Genomic DNA, 12741 nt, shown 5'->3' on the forward strand with positions numbered 1-12741 from the left:
CAACAGCTTACAAGAAAAAGAAACACTGCATGTGCTTCAAACAAATGGTGATATGGAAAAATTGAGGGGACCAGTCTTTAGTAGGATGAAAGTGGATTGCAATTAGTCAGGAGTATTGCCACTGTTGGTCAAGGAGCTCATCCTATCCCGGTTCAGGAGGTCTGCCATTGTCAGTCACACACTTACTTGGTCCTAAAGAGCCTAGGGATCCATGTGCATGCAGCCTGGACCATGGATGATAGTCAGTCCTATGCAGGTCAAGTGAAAACAGTCCGCGAATTAGAAGTAGGTTAAATAGGGTGCTATTGAGATATCAGTCCAGGGCCTGGGCCATGATTAGTTAGGGCGGCACGGTGGCTCAGTGGTTAGCATTGCTGCCTCACAGCGCCAGGGACCTGGGTTCGATTCCACCCTCAGGCAACCGTCTGTGTGGAGTTTGTGCATTCTTTCTGTGTCTGCATGGGTTTGCTCCGGTTTCCTCCCACAGTCCAAAGATGTGCGGGTTAGGTGGATTGGCCATGCTAAGTTGTCCACAGTGTTCAGGGATGTATAGGTTAGGTGGATTATCTATGGGAAGTGTAGGGCTACGGGGATGGATCTGGGTGGGATGCTCTTCGGAGGGGTGGTGTGGACTTGTTGGGCTGAATGGCCTGTTTCCACACTGTAGGGATTCTATGATATTGTATAGTATTCTATGATATCAGTTGGGGATGTCCCACAAAGTCATTTCAGGGTGATAACCATGATCATCAATGGAATTTTGGTCAGGGGGCAGTCCATGGAGTCTTGGGGAATATAGGCAACTCCAGTCTGGAGATTTGGTTTCATTATACTGGGTCTCTAAGGGAATGGTCAATGATGGGGACAATTACAGGTTTACAGTACGGCCTCAGTAGTGAATGGGAGAGGAGTGGCAGCTCTTGTAGAGGGCATTCAAACAGTTCAGGGTAACTCCTGTGCTAAGTTGGCAGGATAAATTAAAGATTTTTCTTTGGGGTGGAGTTTAAAAAAAGCTTTGATATTGAGAAGCTGGCAGGTGTAATTAGAGCACTTATGCCCCTGCTGATGCATCAGTGATATACTCACCAGAATGTGCATCAAAGTCTAATCTAAATAGAATACCTGCTGAGGTGAAAGTCTCTCTGCTAGTGGAGGGTGCAGTGAATGCCTTGCTGGTGCAACGTTTGAGACCTTTCTGGCTTCCTCCTCAGAGACGGAGGTAAAGCTGAGAGTCACTGGCCTTTTTGTGGCTGTTTGCTCGTTGCTGATTGTGCCTGCATAAGAGGTGAGTGGAAATTAGTTGGAGAAGAAGGATAATTGCTCCCACAGGTTACAAATGAGTTAATGCTCTTTGTACTGTGCTGCTCTCTCAAAACAATGAAATTTGCAGGGTTGGTTGGCCATTGGTGGGTCTTCCCAACATCAAATGCATGCCTGGCTCTTTGGCCAAATTCAGAGTTTTCTCCTCATAAGGAGTGAGGTGACTGATGCCCAATATCTCCAACTGGTGTTGGATTTCTCAGCCCAGTTGTGAGGCACTTCTACCTGCAGTGAGATAGAGAAGGATTGAGTATGGTGGAAGTGGATGCATGAGCATGAGATGGGGTGAGGTATCGCAATGAGTGCATTGGTAGTACAGAAGGCATGAAGGGCTAGAAATTTGGGAGGGTGATGTGAATGAGAGCTATTGAATGGATATGATGCATGCAATGCTGAAGGTTGTTGTCCATAAGCCTCTCAATGAGATGTGTGCGCAGTGGCAGAATTAGTGAGTGCTGGCTCTATGAGCGTAAAGTAGCAAGAGAACATGGTAACACTTGCCCTTGCAAACTGTGGAAGATCAAAGGCTTTTTCTTGACACTGCTGAGTGTCCCTTCTGACTTAAACTACAGCATGGGTCAGTATTATAAGTCCAGGCTAGCTAGGTTTGGTGGCATGATCTCATTGGCAGTCAGCAGGAAGAAACATTGGCCTCTTCTCCAACATCCCTTCCACCAGCAAGTCCAGGTTCCAGCCCAGAAGTGGGGAGCTAACTTGTTTTCCCTCTGCAACATTCTCTGTGTTGAGCACGGTGTTTGACAGATTGTTCATGGTGTGCGGGTGGACTTTAAATATAGCACCAGAGCATGTAAGCCAAGAAAAATCACTCAACATCTCAGCTGCATAATTAATGAGGTGAAAAGTGGAAGATTGCATGAGAAAATACATCCCAGGTCAGGAAGGACCTAATCATCACCATATTTCAACTGCAAATGGGAAAATTCATTCTGTACTTTGCTTTTTGCCATCCTACTTGTGGAATAATAGTGTTACACCAGCTATTTTCCAATCTGCTTTGAGAATCTAAGTTAAATGTTAGGTTTTTCATGTTCAGAATGATACACACATGAGCTTTAAACATTTAATATTTTCTTTGAATGGTATAATTTCCTTGGGTGAAATGGCTTTCTGTCTTGGTAATCATTATTTGCTGTTCAAGTGCAGGATAAATATGCTCTAGGAAATAGGTTTCTACAGATGTAGTGTATTTTGTGATAAAGGGATACAACTGACTATAATTGTGTACCTTGGGTGCAGCCAAAAATCTATCTGGTAATGTAAGCACAGCTGCAGGCCCAAAAGTATATTGTGCAATGTGAAACTTGAAGCTACATTCCAAGCCTTTTTGATTGAGCCCTTCCTGCTGGTAAAGGTGTTATCCAGCCTCACTGGGGCTGCCCTTCTGCTGTGAAACTGTCTGATAACTCTCCTCACATGTTGAAACAGGCCAGGAGCTGTTGGGAGGACCAAGAGGTCTGAAGTTGCAAGCTGAAATGTTTACTTGGTGGGGCCAAGTGGAACAGAAATATACTACTGTCTGCATAAGGAAGCAACCATTTAACCTTTACAAGAGCCTCTGAAACTCTCTCTCTGCAACTTGCAGGCTGTCTTGGAGGCCTCCCTTAGTGTAGCTAGTGGTGGCTAGCTGCTTGAATGCTGGTTGGTAGCTGCTTTTTACCAATTCTGTGCAGAAAACTAACTAACATTTCACAATTAAGGACCAGGATTTGAAACACCCGAGGTTTAATAGTTGGGCCTGTGAGAGCACTATGAGCTTGTCATGCCATCCCCTTGGAGTAAAAGATTGATAAATCAGAACAGAATACAAGACTTATATATTTCCATCGTAAATTCTTAGTCCTCATTTATCATGAAACTTTCTGTCTAAGCTTGCTGCACTGTAATTTCTCATTCCTGCCATTGGTGTCAATGAAATACCTCTATTAGGACAAGAGTACAGATACAGACTGTCCTGGTTTATGTTAGGTACTTCTTTTCATATTTGGGTGCACAGAAATTATTATCAAAAAAGTTAGCAGGAAAAATATACCACATTTTTGGAAAAAACAAGTGGTTGATCTCCTTTTGGGTTGTATGTAGTAAATCAAATAATATTATTAGTCACTTACTAAAAGCAAAATATTAATGTTGTGTGTTCAGGTCAGGCAGCAAAGAACTTCCTGCATTGGGATGGTGAGCTACTTGGAGGAGAGCTTGTAGATGGTGGTGTTTCCATGTTTCTGTTGCCCTTGTCCTTCTAGATAGTACTGGTTAAATGTCCAACAAATGCAGAGCAGAAATTAAGAAAGCTAACTGGATGTTGATGTGTGTATAGCTATGACAATAGAATATGGAGTGCTTTGCTGAGACATGCCTGGATTACTGTCCTCTGATCTAGTCACAAAACAAAGGGAGACATGAAAAGAGTAGAGGTCTTGCAGCAAAGTATTGCTAGGCTTGATCCTTATCCAGAGGGGGGAAGAAAAGTTTCAAGTGTGTGATGAAGCTCAATTTGAAAAAAATTCAGGTTTCAATGTAATGTTCTTAATATTTTCAAAATTATATTAATGTCAACACCAGTGTGTATCACTTTGTTAACTGTGTGTGCATGTGCCTAATAAAATTTGTCATGCAATGCATGCTATGAAGTCTACTGTAAAATTAAAATGTAGTAACAAAGTTCCATATAGTGAACATCATGAAACTCTGGGCTAATTAGAAGAGCAAAGATAATGGTGAAAAGTAGTGTCTCCTATTATCTGCAAAACCAAAATAACTTACTTTGGTTCTTGTAGCTGAGTGCTTCCAGCTCTGTTTACAATAACATTATCAATCTGCATTCACATGTTGATCCAGGCAGTATGCAATGACCATTTTCCCCAGAGATAATGCTCAGAGGTAATCACTACCTCCACTTTGCCAGTTCCTACAAATGCATATTCTACCTCTGTGAAACTTCCCACAAACATCACTGTTTTAAAGCAATTGTTGCCAAATCGTGTGGTTCAGAGTCAATGTTTCATGTTTCCAAAATGACCAGACATGCATACAAAATATTAGTCAATAAAACTGTTGGAGCCTGCCATCAACTGGTATAATTCTGTAACTGCTAGCTCATGTCGCTCTCTCATTTGTTTTAATCAGAAATCACACAATACCAGGTTATAGTCCAACAGGTTTATTTGAAATCACAAGCTTCACCTGACGAAGGAGCAGCTCTCCGAAAGTCTGTGATTTCAAATAAACCTATTGGACTATAACCTGATGTTATGTGATTTCTGACTTTATCCATCTCAGTCCAATACCGGCACCTCCACATTATTTGTTTTAATAATCTGGGCCTTGAGGTGTGTAAGTACTAAATGGCAGACAAGAACGGGCTTCCAGTTAGCAGTGTGAGAGGGATTTCGTGTCATTTTCTGTTCTCTTCTGTTCTTTTCACATGTATCTTCAACCATCTGTTGGGAGTTCTTTCTATATAAAATGAAAATAGCTAGAATTGAAGACCCTATCACCTACAAGACTGACACAGAGTCCTAAAGCATGGAAACAGATCCTTTGATCCAACCAGTCCATGCCGGATCAGATAAATAAGCAATGTCTTTTCCCTGGGGTGGGGGAGCCCAAAACTAGAGGGCATAGGTTTAAGGTGAGAGGGGAAAGATATAAAAGGGACCTAAGGGGCAACTTTTTCATGCAGAGGGTGGTGGATGTATGGAATGAGCTGCCAGAGGAAGTGGTGGAGTTGGGTACAATTACAACATTTAAAAGGCATTTGGATGGGTACATGAATGGAGAGATATGGGCCAAACACTGGCAAATGAGATTAGATTTATAAAGGATATCTGGTTGGCATGGATGAGTTGGACTGAAGAGTCTGTTTCCGTGCTGTATATCTCTATGACTCTATGATTCTAACTAATAATAGATTCAAAATTTTTTTTAAAAATGAACTTTAAGACTGATTCCAGGGAATCCTTCATACAGAGTGATCAACGTGTGGAATACGATTTGGTTAGAGTTGTGAAGATGGAGTGAAACTTGTAATTGAGCTGGAGAAAGGTTTAAAATTATTAAATTTTGTACAACCAGCTTCTATACCCATTCCACAACTTCATTCTAATCCTCATCCACTTTATTGAAAATGTCTGAGGGTCAGATTGGCTGCCTGCTGCTTTCGCAGCAGTCAGCAAATTCAGAAATTAATGATGACATGTGTCTACTAAGGCCCCTTTCTCACACCAACTGAAGTCTTCAGTTGACAGTGGTGGTAGCCTGACTTGGCCTGGGCTAAGTCCAGAGTGATGGGCTCAGGAATTGAAGGGGTGGATGGTTGGTCGCAAGCAATGGAAATACAAAGTTTCCCTGCTGACCTATAATGGCCACTGGGCCACATTTGTGGCCTGTGGCTGTAACATAGAAAAGAACCAGTCTTTGATCATAACCATGCAGCTATAGCCATTTTAACTGACGAAAGCACTGACCAGCCCTTTATAAGATACCTCCAAGTGTAGGTATCTTCTTTTTGTTGTTTGGGCTGTCTTGTTGCTCCCACCTCAAATATCTAGCAGCATCTGTGAAGAGAATGAAGAGTCTACGTTTCGAGTCTAGTGACATTTATTCAGTTCTGAAGTCCAAAATATTAACTCTGTTTTCTCTACACAGATGCTGCTAGACTTGCTGAGTTGATCCAGCAATTTCTGTTTTTGATCCTCTTCATCCCGCTCTCACACAGCAAAATTTTCAATTTAATGTAACATTAATGAATGCTAGAGAGATTGAGATATCATGTAAAATTAAATCTGATAGCAACTTTATTAGGTGAAAATGTACATCACGTAAAATGTATGAAGGTTTCACATGCCAGAATTTTTCTGCAACCTTTAAACAGTAAAGTTTATTTCTCATTGGACTGGTTGAATTTAAACCTAGTTTCCAGTAGTGAAGTGTGTGCTAACTGATCAAGCTGCATAGTCTTTGAGCAAATCAGGTTTGAAGAAGTAATCTGAATGTAAATATGTGCATATTTTGAAAGGTGCAATGGGTAAGGAAGCACATTGGAATGTCAACCTACAATCCAGGGTGAAATCTTTGCATTTGTCCTTGTAAACATTCAGAATTTGAGAGAAAGGTCCTTTGTTAATATTAGTTATGCAAACTTCCCTTTGGTCTTTGCATCCCGGGGGATTCCCAGTTCTCCCTTTAATGTTGTCCCTTTTAAGATACACTGACAGCATATATTGTTGTTAACAAATAACTGTCTTTTAAAGATGGAGCATGAAATGTTAAATAATATTTCATATGTAGTGAATAATTACTGTTCCTTAACACTATTATGAAAGATTTGCTTGATCCTTTTGTGCATCTTGCTCAACATCAGCTAGAGCAAATCTCTTGGGAATAGAATTTTGACCTTCTGAATTTCATTAATTCTTAAGCTTCCTCTGAGTCTTATTGTAGCAAGCTTATCAGCTTGCCATGACACATACTCAGCAGGATTCTTAGATCCAGGGTAATAGTTGTAAGAATTTACTTTCAATTGCCAGTGCTAGATCTTAGAAGGCTTAGTCTATGGTTTAAATAATTAATCTAGCTGCAGTCTTGCTGTCTTGCATGAACACCTGGCTTAAATGATGGAACTAACTGCACCAAAATCATTTTTTGTGCAGGAATAACTCTTACGCACAATGAACTGGCATTAACTTTGTCGGTATCAAAAAAAAGTTGTTGCTGTAATATTTGATGATGTAAACTGTGAGGTTATTTTAATATCATTTAGGTTTGGATTTTTGACTTTTGAATTAGTAACTTCTTTTGCGTATAAAATATTTAATTACAAATGTGTAGGTATTTCTGTAGCCAAGGTGACTTTTTAAAATAGCGGAGGATTTTAGCTTTCAGAATCAATAGTTTTTGTGTGCTGTGGAAGAGTTTATGACCAAATGTGGTAAACAGTGGTACATCAAAGTTTCTGTCAGAACATTCTGGAATTTTGAGAGTTTAAGGAGAATGTTTTTTGGATTTCAGACTGGGGCAATACTGCAGAAGATTATAGATGAAGATGGATGTATAAAGCTGTGTTTCTGAGAATTTGGAGAAGATAAGTTAGTTTAGCTGTCATAGAATAACGGCTTTAATGGTCCCAGACCAAAGCTGTTTAGATATTATCAATGTATAAGTCATTTGAAGCTCAGTGCATTTAAATACAGCTGTATGAACGCTCCAGGAAAAGGTTGAGATTTTCTGCAGTGGGTCATGAAGTCACTGTTAACTTAAGCTCTTATAGAGGTGTTATCAAAAGACATTTTTCTCTGGTATGAATACTGTAGATACTTTTTTGGGTATTGTCAATGGTTTGGGATTAATGGGATTGTATTTCTACTGTTACAAAATCATTAAAGGCATTATGTGTAAATAGTATAGGTTAAACTATTCAATCTTCATTTTTTTGCTGAATAGACTTTAGTTTTATTGTTAAAATTATATCTGCAACTTTATTTGCTTATGTTTCAGTGAAATATCCACCCTGTTAAAATCAATACAGAACAAAATATGATCCATCAAGCCAGACTTGAGTCTGACTTGTCCAGTAATAACATCAGCTGGGATCATAATAGACTAAATAACAATTACTTGATTGGAGTAAGTCATGCGTGTCTTCCCACTTGAAAATATCAGTTCTTACTGGTTCTCCAGGTGTGGTTAACTTGCTTTCAAATGTGAAAATTAAGTGACTATGCCTTGGAGTTCTTGGGTGTATCATTAGAGACTGTAGCCTAATGAATTACTGTGAATGCACTGAGGAGATTATCTGCCTTATGAACACTGAGCCAAGTCACTTTTGTCTTCCTTGCCATGTTGCCATGTATGCCTTATGCCTACATTTCTTGTAATCCGTGAACACTCTGAAAGAACAGATCACCATCAGAGGCCCCAGTATCCTAGCTTTATGTCTCCAGTGCAATGCTTTGAGCTTGGCATGGTGCTGAACTTCTTTTTCGAATCATTTGTGTGTCCATGCCCACTTCTTTGGCCAGTAATCTTCCTCCGGCTTGATGGACCATTTCTGCTGTCCCCAGTACTCTCTTCACCTGGACCAACTCTTTGATCTTTTACAAAAGCAAAGACTGTGGATTCTGGAGATCTGAAATGAAAACTGAAAGAGTTAGAGAAACTCAGCAGGTCAGTCTGCATCTGTGGAGAGATCTACACCAGTGCCAAGCAATGGTCAACTTCAACAAGGGAGAATTTGATCATCTCCCATTGATATTCAATGGCATTAGCATTGCTGAATTCCCCACGACCAGCAACCTGCTGAGTCTCATTGATGAGAAACTGAACTGGAACTCTGTCTACAAGAACAAGTCAAAGGCTAGGAATCCTGCAGCATGTGACTTGCCTTTGACTCCCCAAAGTGAGTTCACCATCAACAAGACATGAGTCAGAGTACAATGAAATGCTCCCATTTGTCTGAATGAATTCAGCTGCAACAACACTCTAAGCTTGACATCATCCTGGACAACGCAGCCCACCTGATTGACACCGCATCCACAAACTTCCAAACACTTCCTCCACCACCTCATTCTTGGCAGTGGTTCCAACTACGTGGTGTGCTGCAGAAATGCTGTGGCTTCTTAGACAGCATCTTCCAAATCCCATGTAATAAGAAGAACACCACTTGCAAGTTTTCTTCCAAGCCAGTCTCATTCCACAGATGCTGCCAGACCTTCTGAGTTTCTCTGGCACTTTGTTTTTTGCCATTGGCTTCTTAGCCTGTCTAGAACATTCTGTTGAGAATTGTGGGCATGACATCGGTCCACTCAATTCCTCTGTTATGCTCACGCATTCCAACTTCTCTCCTAATGAACTTGTAGAACTCTGTTCTCTCAATTTCAATCCTAAAGTAATAATGAAGCCTGATGACAAATGTGGTGCTGCTGTTGTTTGGTATGCTGACCTCTATCTAATGGAGGTCGTACACCAGCTCTCTAACACTTCTTCCTCCCTCTTTCTGGGCCATAAGCCCAGTACTCAACATGAAATTATTGCATCCAGAACCTCTTCATCTCTAGAGATCTTTTCTCTACAGCCTCCAACCTCAAACCCTCAATCCCTTCTTCAAATCCATGAGTAAGATTAGTCTGGTTGATCCAGCTTGTTCATGCCCAATGAACTCATTGTTTTAAAAAAAAATCAATGTGGATATTGCTGTATTGCTGGCAAGACCACTATTCACCGACAATCCATAATTACTCTTGAACCAAGTGGCTTTCTAGGTTATTTCAGAGGGCATTTAAGAGTCAACCACAAATGTTGCTGACAGTCTGGAGTCACATGTAAGCTAGAGCAGGTAAAGAGGGCAGATTTTCTTCCCTAAAAGACGTTAATGAACCAAATGTTTTTACAACAATTGATAATTGACCAGTCCCATCCACCACATCTTCCTCCACTCAGCTGATCTTACTTCCACCCTGAAGACACCAAGTACGAAGCGGAATAATTGATTTGGTACTACATCCACAAACATTCAATCCCTCCACCACTGATGCTCAGTAGCAACAGTGTATACCATCTACAAAATGCACTGCAGAAATGCGTCAAGGCTCCCGAGAGAGTATATTTCAAACCAACGACCACTTGCATCTAGGACAAGAGCAGCCAATGCTTGCGACCACTGCCTGCAAGATCCCCTCCAAGTCAGCCACTGTTCAGACTTGGAAACATATTGCTGTGCCTTCAGTGTCCCTGGATCAAAATCCTGAAGCACCCTCCCTAATATCATTGTGGGTGTAGCTATATGAAATGGATTATGGTGGTTTGAGAAGACAGCTTCTCAATGGTAATTATGGATGAGCAATTAATGCTGGCCCAGCTAGCCTATATTGCGTCAGTGAATAAATAAAAACATCCCTTCAACTCTGCTTACTTTCTCCAAATAAAGGTATTGCTGTGGATGCCAAATGGGTTCTAGCTATGTTTGCCTATTAGAGATGGCATCCACAGCAATACCTTTATTTGGAGAAAGTAAGCAGAGTTGAAGGGATGTTTTTATTTATTCACTGACGCAATATAGGTGTCGCTAGCTTGGCCAGCATTAATTGCTCATCCCTAATGGAATACACCTTGCTCCATTACTACACATTCCCTTCCTCACTGATTTTTGCAGTACGTTGAAAACTCTGATCTTCATTAGGTTCATCTTTGGCTCTTCTGTTACCTCCCGAACTTCTATGCCTCTATTTCTGATGATAGGCTATTAACAAATATTCATGGACTCCCACAGCTATCTTGACTACACTTCCCCATATCCTACTTCCTGGATGGTCTCTATACCTGTCTCCCCTGCATCTCTTGAGTCAGTGTGACACACATTTGTGTGTCTGGTGCATCCTCTCTTTTCCTTAAGCAAGGTTTCCCAATCAACATGGTTAGCATGGCCTTCTACCATGCACTTCTGCTGTTAAACTTTCTCCTGGCCCAGAACTGTGGACCCCATGGCCTCACTTTCCATCGCACCAAACTCCGTTGGAGGATGATCTGTTGAGTACATTTTTGCTATCTCCAGGGAAATGCTTCCTCAAAACTAATCCTCCCTGCCTTCTCTTTCAGCATTACAAAGGGACTTTTCCCTCCATAACACTGTGATCCACTCACAATACCATTATCTACTCCTTTGTTACATCTAACTATTCCTCCTTTTCCTCCAATATTTCTTTTTCTTACAAGTGCCAGAGATGCAACACCTGTCCTTTTAACTCCTTCCTTCTCACTACCCAAAGACCCAAACCTGACTAATTGAAACACTAATCACTTGTACTTCTTCCAAATTTGGTGACTGTTTAGGGAATGGCTAAGTCATTCTGCAGCGTGACCTGAAGTGTTCTGTCACTTGTCATTTTAGTTCACCATCTTGCTCACATTCCTTCTGGCCATGGCCTGCTATAGTGTTGATTGAAGATGGGCACAAGGTTGTGGAATAGAGCCTTATCATTACACCTCTAGGTTCAACATTGAACTCAACAACTTTAGATTATAACCTCTTCCTACAACTTGATCAATGTGGTTTTCTTTGGCTAGGCCAGTCTTATTGAATTTCTTTCTTTCTCCCTTCTGTTTCTATCAGTTCAGTAGCTACATAGCAATCACGCTTCATCTAGATGCATCTTTTTTAAATTTCTTTTTTTCCCTGATTATTTTTCCCCTAAGAACTTGTACTTAAGAATCTGTACATAGGTACCTTTGTACCTAAGATGGCGCTTTAAGTGGAGATTTGTAACCTTTTCACTGCACTCATTTGAGTATGTGTGACAATAAAGCTAATTATGATTCCATTTGTTTCTTTACAATACTATGGAATCTTTTGTAATTTAATGTCTCTTGGCATCCGTGCTGTCACAGACCTTCCTTCTTGGGTTATTTTACCTCCTATTCCCTTCCACCAGCTCAAAACCTGTCACAGTTCTGTATTTCTTATGTGATTAAAAAGCAATCTGTACCTGAAACATTAATTCTGCTTCTTTCCATAATGTTGCCTAACCTAAATATTTTCAGCATTTCTTTGTTTTTATTTCATTACTTGTTTGATTGAATTTATATATTAAGATATGACAGTTTACAATCAAAATGCCCTGGTTGGATGATGTGCTGAAATATTTCTACTACTGAAGGATCACCAAAATGTAATTTCTTTGTACTGCCTCAAAGCAACAAATTTGGTTATTCCTGTCAGACTCTGCTAATGCTCTGTGTAGAATATTCTCCTCTTGGTACACTTGGAGATCAGACAATCATGTCATTTGGCAAGCTTGAACCTGTCCTGCACGTTGTGGCCTTAATGCCTGTGTCAAAATTAAGCCAATTAATGAGTACTTAAGGATCTACCTCCACAGGAATAAACCCAGCAGGTTTGTTGCCAAATGGCATGGATGGCAGCCAGTTCTATGTGACCAACCGATCACCTGCAGATGGATTAGGGACGGGGGTGCGGGCTTATCTTGATCATATCCAGTCACTTCCTGATTGAGGCCCTACATTATAGGAATGAATGGGGCGGGGGTGTGGGACAATGGCGGGGCAAGGGAGCACAGCAAAGTGCTAGCCCCCTGCCCTTGCTGCTGACCACCTCCTGACACCTGTCTCCCTGTCAGCCTTACCCTGCAAACATTCCAAGGATCACCCGCCCCAACTTCCACATTACTTACTTGTACCTTGGGTCGGTTTGTAATTCTGGAACTTTGATGATTATTTCTCCTGCTGCTAACATCTCCCCAGTGGCACTGTTGAGCACAAGAGCTGCCAGCCACTGATTGCCCAGCTGCTCTTAGTCCTGAGACTTTTACTGTGATGTCTTAAATCAAAGGGAAATCTCCCCCTTAATTGCTGGCCTTCATTGTCACTGCCTGACCGGCTTGTGAATTGGTA

The 12741-nt window shown here is 41.0% G+C and overlaps 1 protein-coding gene across 4 annotated transcripts in view; it reads left to right on the top strand.

The window, feature by feature from the left end:
* pde4ba (phosphodiesterase 4B, cAMP-specific a) overlaps window positions 1–12741 on the top strand; it is a 547072-nt gene that overhangs the window by 345038 nt on the left and 189293 nt on the right. The window lies entirely within an intron of this gene.

Source organism: Rhincodon typus, chromosome 10, assembly GCF_021869965.1.
Source record: "Rhincodon typus isolate 14 chromosome 10, sRhiTyp1.1, whole genome shotgun sequence".
Lineage (NCBI taxonomy): Eukaryota > Metazoa > Chordata > Chondrichthyes > Orectolobiformes > Rhincodontidae > Rhincodon > Rhincodon typus.